The 6,997-nt window shown below is 38.2% G+C and overlaps 1 long non-coding RNA gene across 2 annotated transcripts; it reads right to left on the bottom strand.

Annotated features, from left to right (window-relative positions):
• Positions 1–3,320: 3,320 nt before the first annotated feature.
• Positions 3,321–5,623, bottom strand: LOC131640553 (uncharacterized). Of its 2 annotated transcripts, none has more exons than XR_009295278.1 (4): positions 4,746–5,623; positions 4,333–4,504; positions 4,028–4,112; positions 3,321–3,513 (listed from the first exon to the last, which is right to left on the bottom strand). It is a non-coding gene; the product is annotated as an uncharacterized LOC131640553 (long non-coding RNA). The 2 variants fall into 2 exon arrangements; XR_009295276.1 differs by having other exon boundaries at positions 5,197–5,623.
• Positions 5,624–6,997: the final 1,374 nt, after the last annotated feature.

Below are 6,997 nucleotides of genomic sequence, written 5' to 3'. Positions count from 1 at the left end.
GTCACATTTTCATGGAACAATTGTTACCAATTGCATTTGGCTCGCTACCCAAACATGTTCTTGATCCACTGACTGAAATTAGTCAGTTTTTTAGAGATATTTGTGCGTCAGCTTTAAAAGTGGAAGACATCATGAAGTTGGACCAAAACATTGCAATCATTCTTTGTAAGTTGGAACAAGTATTTCCGCCTGGTTTCTTCGACTCAATGGAACATTTACCTGTTCATCTTGCATATGAAGCCTTTCTTGGTGGACCAGTTCAATATAGGTGGATGTATCCGTTTGAAAGGTTCATGGGTGATTCAAAGCGATCAGTGAAGAATAAAGCAAGAGTTGAAGGTTCTATATGTGCACATTACCTGCATCGAGAAACATCACATTTTTGCAGTCATTATTTCAATCACTTGATGTTAACTCCTAGAACCATACGAAATCCGGTAAATGTCAACCAGAGGAGTCAATTCACCTTATCAGTATTCGGTCTTCCAGGTCGACCTTCTGGAAAGAAGAGTGTGCATTGGTTGACCCAGAAAGAAATGCAATCCGCACATGTCCATGTCTTGATCAACTGCGTCGAAGTTAAACAATACCTTGAGTAAGTTTACCCAATAGTTTTTTTACCTTTGTTGACAATGTCTGTATACCAAACTTATTTAACTTATGGTGTATGTTTTGTAGGGAATTTAACAATGCCTATTTTCATAGTACCGGTGTGCAGTCAACATCCGGCGTCATTCGTGCTCAATTTCCCTTATGGTTCAAGCAAAGATTGTCTACCGTGTTTCCACCAACTCCAGAAATACTCCATTTGAGAAACTTGGCAGAAGGCCCTATCCAAAGCGCAAATGAATGGCACACATACTTCGTGAACGAATATAAGTTTCACACTGAGGCATGGACCGAAGGGAAAAAAACCATAAACAGTGGTGTATTTGTAAAAGGAGTTACAGATGGTGGTGAAGATGACTTTTATGGAGTTATTAAACATATCTACGAGTTGGTATACCATTACATGGATTCAGAAAATAAAGTTGTCTTGTTTTATTGTGAATGGTATGATCCAAGTAGAGGCACAAAAATAGACAGGTCATACGGTACTGTTGAGATTCAAATGAACCGGAAATACAAAGAGTATGATCCTTTCATAATGTCAAATATTGTTAGGCAAGTTTATTATGTACCTTATCCTTCATTTGTGACACGTAAAAGAGGATGGTGTGTTGTAATAAAAACAAAACCGCAAGGTCATATTGAAAATGGCGATCAAGTAGAAGATGTTGCCTATCAAGTTGATGATGTTGATCAAATTAATGAAGTGGTTGCAGCTGAAGACATTACAAGTTTGTCTGATACAATTGTTGAGGGACATCAAGTTGATGCATCTATATTGTTGGTTGAAAATAATGTGGATGAAGAGAATGATGAAGAGTTTGAATCCGATGACAACAATGAAGAGAACGACGAAGAGAACGACGAAGAGAACGACGAAGATAATGGTGAAGAGAATGATGAAGAGAATGATGTGGATAGCGAAGATGAAGAATAACTAAACATTGAATGTATATTTATATGTTAATAAATATTTATTTATGTGTTAATGAATATTTATTTATGTGTTAATGAATATCTATTTATGTGTTAGTGGATATCTATTAAATATCTATTTATGTGTTAATGAATATCTATTTATGTGTTAATGAATATTTATGTGTTGATGTATATTTATGTGTTGATGAATAATAAAATAGGTAAAATGCCACCTAAGAGTAAAGATAGTGGTAAGAAGTCCCAACGTCCGAGGATAGTAGTATGTGAGGCGCCTCCCATGGCCGTGTCTTCCCGCCCTCAGAGTGTTGATCCTATGTCTTTAGCCAGTACTCAGGCTTTTACCCCATTACTCTCCTCCCACACATTCCCGTCTGGGGTACCGCCATCCTTCCAGTACTCAGCGGTACCGCCATCCTTCCAGCATCCTGGTGTGCCCTCGTCCTTCCAGCAGGCGGGAGGACCTAACTTTCCATTCACACATACTGGTGTGCCCCCGCCCAGCTTTCCATTCGCCCATACTGGCATGCCTTCATCCTTCCAGCATACTGGAGGATCTGGTTTCTCATATCCCATGCAGATGACTTCCTCCTTTCAGCATACGGGAGGATCCAGCAGTAAACCTCCGACACAGGCTGGACGATCTCCTAGTCCACGCCCCACACAGGCTGGACGATCTCCCCGTCCACGTCCGACACAGGCTGGACGATCTCCTAGTTCACGCCCCACACAGGTTGGAGGCTCACGCACCCCACATCCCACACATGTACCAGCCCGTGAGGTTGATGAGGCAGTTGATGAGATAGACGGAGCTGATCTTCGTGGGAGGGATGATCCCGATGAGATTCATGTCGTTGACGGTAGATTTTGGATTCATCCCGAAGGAAGCAAGTAAGTTTCCTATTTAAAAACTTTTATAGTATGTATATATTTTCATTTTTTGTATAAATTTATATCTAACATTTTCATTTTTTCTTTCAGTTTTACTCCGAGTCGGACTGCTGCAAGGATTGTTAACTATATAATTCAGCAGATGTATAAATCAGCTTTTAAGAGCTATGGGGACTGTCATACCCCAAATTTGTCCTACCCTTTGACTTTTATCTGGCTTAGGCTTATGCATTTCATAATCTCATGTACATACCTCCATTAGGGCATCAACATAACTCATGCATCATTAATCTCTAAAACATGGGATCATGGATCATGGAATGAATTGAGGTTTTGCGTAAGAGTTGGCATAAGGTTATTTACTTCTTCAAAGAGGGTGTCTTGCATTTAACCAAAGGATGTTGATGGCTCAATCATTTAAAGATTGCTTGATCGGATGGATTTCTTGGCTCAGGGTTTATTTCCCTATACACTTTGTGGGTCTCTTGAATTTCTTTATTAAGGTTCCTAAGTTCATGCGCGCTTGGTCAGAGAACTTCACTATGGTTCCCTAGTTTGGCTTAGAACATTGATCCATTCGGATGAATTAGTCACGCTACAAGCATTGGTCTATTCGAAGTATTCTCCCACCACAAGTTATTGGCATGATTCATCTGAGTGCATTTTCGTTACCAAGACGAACGTTTGAAGAAAGTGAAGGCATATTTAAATTTAAGAAAGAAAGGGACTTCGTTGAAACATTCAAGGGACCACGATTTAACTTTGTTTCAATCACGGGTTGCATCCTAAGTCCATTCAAATATAGAGGGACCATCTCAAAGTCCATTACAGAAGCATCACACCAAGGTGGAGAGGACTTGGAAAAAAAAATGATGAAATCAAAGGAAAATAGAAGAGAAAGTCCATTCATCACATTATTTCAAAATTACACGAGATATTCATAAACCATTACAACTTTATCACACCATTGGAAAAGGTACAAAAATAAGGAGCCTGTTATTACAATCACAATCCATGCCCAAACTCCTTGCAGCATCAGCATAAACCAGTTCAGCATTCAACTTCATAAAAGTGAACCTACAAAAATCAGAAAAAATACAATCAGACCATAACAATAACATCATACATACACAATAGCCAATCCCATTCCAAAATGCACATAACCACATAAAAAAACCCAGCACAGAATCCAATACAAATCCACCAACATAGAAAACATGGGATTCAAAGCCACCCCACATTCAGTTCGGTTAGATCAAATCGGCAGAAAGTACATCACAAAAAAAAAACATCGCATTTGTTTTCGATAGCTTGAACCAAAGTCCTAGTCACTAATCCTACTTACCATTTCCATTTAAACTATTTCAAAATCCATTCATGTCAGTTTCAAACATACCATAATATAACCTCAGTACATTCAGATACAAATCTATACCATACACACCAAACAATCATCATACCACATTCACGTTTAAGTCATACATACATATATCTTTGCACACATTACAACCCTGCATCATTCAAAATCCAATCCAAAAACAATACAAACCAGCCCCTGCATCAAAATACAAAACTAACTGCATACACTTACTAAACAAACCATTTGTCAGTCCGAAACCGCGCCACAAAATTGAATCGTATCGGCTCATGAACCAGTCTGCAATTAAATCAAATTCCTACACAGGTAAAAGGATCGGTTCAGCAAATAAAAACCAGAAAAGAAACAATAACTCATACCATAACACCATTCATCCATACATATAAACCCACACATTCACATCCATACGTACACGACATTCAATGGATTCACACTCATCCAAGGCTAATACAAATTCTGCATCAATACATACATCAAATAATCAAGGCAGTTCCAAAAAAGGACATTCAAATCCATACCAGTTCAGTGCCTTTGTTCCGCTTGAGGATATTACCATCAGATGCGCTTCCCGACCGACTAGCATACCGTCAGATCCAGCAACTTGATAAGAGACTTATGGGCAGCAAAACTGGCAGCGTTGTATCAATCTCAAACTGATCCTGAATCGGTTGGCTTTGTCACAACAAGCCCCTGCACAAGAGAGAGTGTATCAGTTCGGAAGTTTCTAAACATAACACTTAGCCTCATGACAGTTCCGGTCACTTCATTGTAACAGTTTAACTACACGTACATACATTCACTTAACCAACCTAACTAATTCCAGCTCATCCAAACAGTTGCTAACAACTTCTAACTGTCATATAACTAACCTTTCCTAACCAACTAGTGTAACTACCTATAACAGAAAAATCACATAACAGAAATAACAAACCTAACTGAATCCAACTGACTCAATCTACACCCTCAGTTTCATAACTACCTCACTCAATCTAACGGCTCCCAGTTCTCCTCCATAACTAACATTCACCTTCACCTCCTCTATAAATTCAAACTTCCCTCCACAATCCAAAATCTCACGCCATTTTTCCATTCATCCACCTTCACACACACCACTTCCAACCATTCTTCACTCACCACCTTCACACATCTTCATCTTTCTCCACCATTTCCATCTCCATTCATTCATCAGCATCTTCTTCATCTTCTGATCTTCATCATCTTCAATTCACTTCCTTCACTCTATCATCTTCATCACCTTCAACTCTCCATTTTTTCTCACCTTCAACCATCACTAACAGAGAGGGGAAGAGAATCGATAATACAGAGAAAAGGAGAAGAACAAATTGACACGGAAAAATCAAAAAGAGAACTTGCGATTGAACCTGGAACCTTCAATTCTTCAGTCTTCCTCAAATCTCCTTCTTCCTCGAACCATAACTCTCTTCCTTCACTCTTCAATCTCGATTTTTCTCTTCACTATAACCGCTCGCAATCTTCCACCAATAACCTCCGCACGCATCAACAAAGCTTCGCCGATCCGAGTGCTATGAACAAGAACAAATTACCGTTACCTGAGCTGTTATCATCATCAACCTAATCATTATCGTGAATCCGAATACAGAAGCAGAAAGAAGATCGGAGATGCTGAGAGAGAGAAGTGAAGGTCGTTACGTGATGGCCTCATGGTGGCGCTGCGGTTCCGTTCATCGGAGAAGAAGTAGTCCGCCGCGCCGTTCACGTGTACGCGGGAGAAGAGAGAGTCCGAGTATCTCAGGATTCATACCAGGTAAACCCTAATTCCCCTTTCTATTTCTCTTTTATTAATTAATTTTAATTTAATTACCAAAAATCTGAATAAAAAAGGAATATGAAAAAAAAGACTGAATCCAAACCCATGGGCCTCACATGAAATCGCAACATACACCCCCCTGAGGCCCATCATCAGTTTTTTTGATAAAGAACCAAGCTGAACAAAATTCTGCTGGGCCATTATTCATTGGGCCTGCGCCTGTTTTACTAATTCTACGACCATATTCAACTTACACCCCCCTGTTTCCTCTTTTTTAATCACTAGAATTTAGGTTTAATTAGACTTTTTTCTATTTTCTTTTAGGTGATAAAAATACTAATTTTCCTACTATCTTTTAGACTTTGACATAATTTCTTTTAACATAAAAAATAAGCACTAAAAAAATATTAGTTTAGACTTTATTTCTTGTGTTTGATTAGAATACTAATTTTGTCATAAAAATAATAATAAAAATAGTAGTTTTAGGCTATTTGTTTTTAGTCTTTTTACTTGACTTGTAATTCAAAATAGTTTCTCCCATAAAAATCAATAAAACTAATAGTACTTTTAATTCACTTTTGTGCTATATTTTCTACTTGGTCTTTTTTATGTTCTTATGCTATTTTCATATACTCCACTTTTTGCTTTATTTTTCATGTGTCTTTTATTCCTAACCTTAGGTAGAAACCATGATAACATTAGGTAGAAATCCCATTCATATTAGGCTAGTTTACTTAGGCTAGTTTCTTTTTCTTTTACAACATAAAACATCTAAAAATACTTGAATAAATTTCCCATAAAAAATACCAAGAAAACTCATAAAACATGACTAATAAATACTTTGACTAATAAAAAGGGAATGGAAGCTTGTAACTTCCCTTGCTTAAGGGATGTTCGAGTGCTTGAGGCTCCCTTGCTTAAGGGTTCCATTCAGGCGTAAGTTCCCAACCTCTAAAAAACACAAACCAAAGAGTAACTCGAGTTTCCCTTGCTTAAGGGATTTCCTCGAAACACTCAAACTCTCTCGCTTCTCTCGCTTTCTTAAGGGCACCGTTATTTCCGCTCCATTGCATCCTAGTGTAATACGGTGAACTGACTTTTATTTAATCGAAAATGTCGCGGTAAGCAAGAGTCGCCACCGACTTTTATTTTATCCAATTGGAAAGGCTAAAAGAACAGAAAAAAGCCTTTGAAAAGATTTTGAGTTCGGGGGTAAATTATACAAAGGGAAGGTGTAAGGCACCCTTTGCATCCATGGTTATCCATGGGCTCTTAATTGCTTAGCTCACTTTGTTTGTTTGAAAAGTTTGAAAGAGTTTCATGTGTGAATAGTAAAAAGATTTCGTTAAGGACTTTAGCTTGTAAATAAGCGTAGCCTTGTTTGAAAGTATTTG

The sequence above is a fragment of the Vicia villosa genome, linkage group LG1, assembly GCF_029867415.1.
Source record: "Vicia villosa cultivar HV-30 ecotype Madison, WI linkage group LG1, Vvil1.0, whole genome shotgun sequence".
NCBI lineage: Eukaryota > Viridiplantae > Streptophyta > Magnoliopsida > Fabales > Fabaceae > Vicia > Vicia villosa.
The sequence above is the reverse complement of the archived record's forward strand: the minus strand, read 5'-3'. Positions and strand labels throughout refer to the sequence as shown.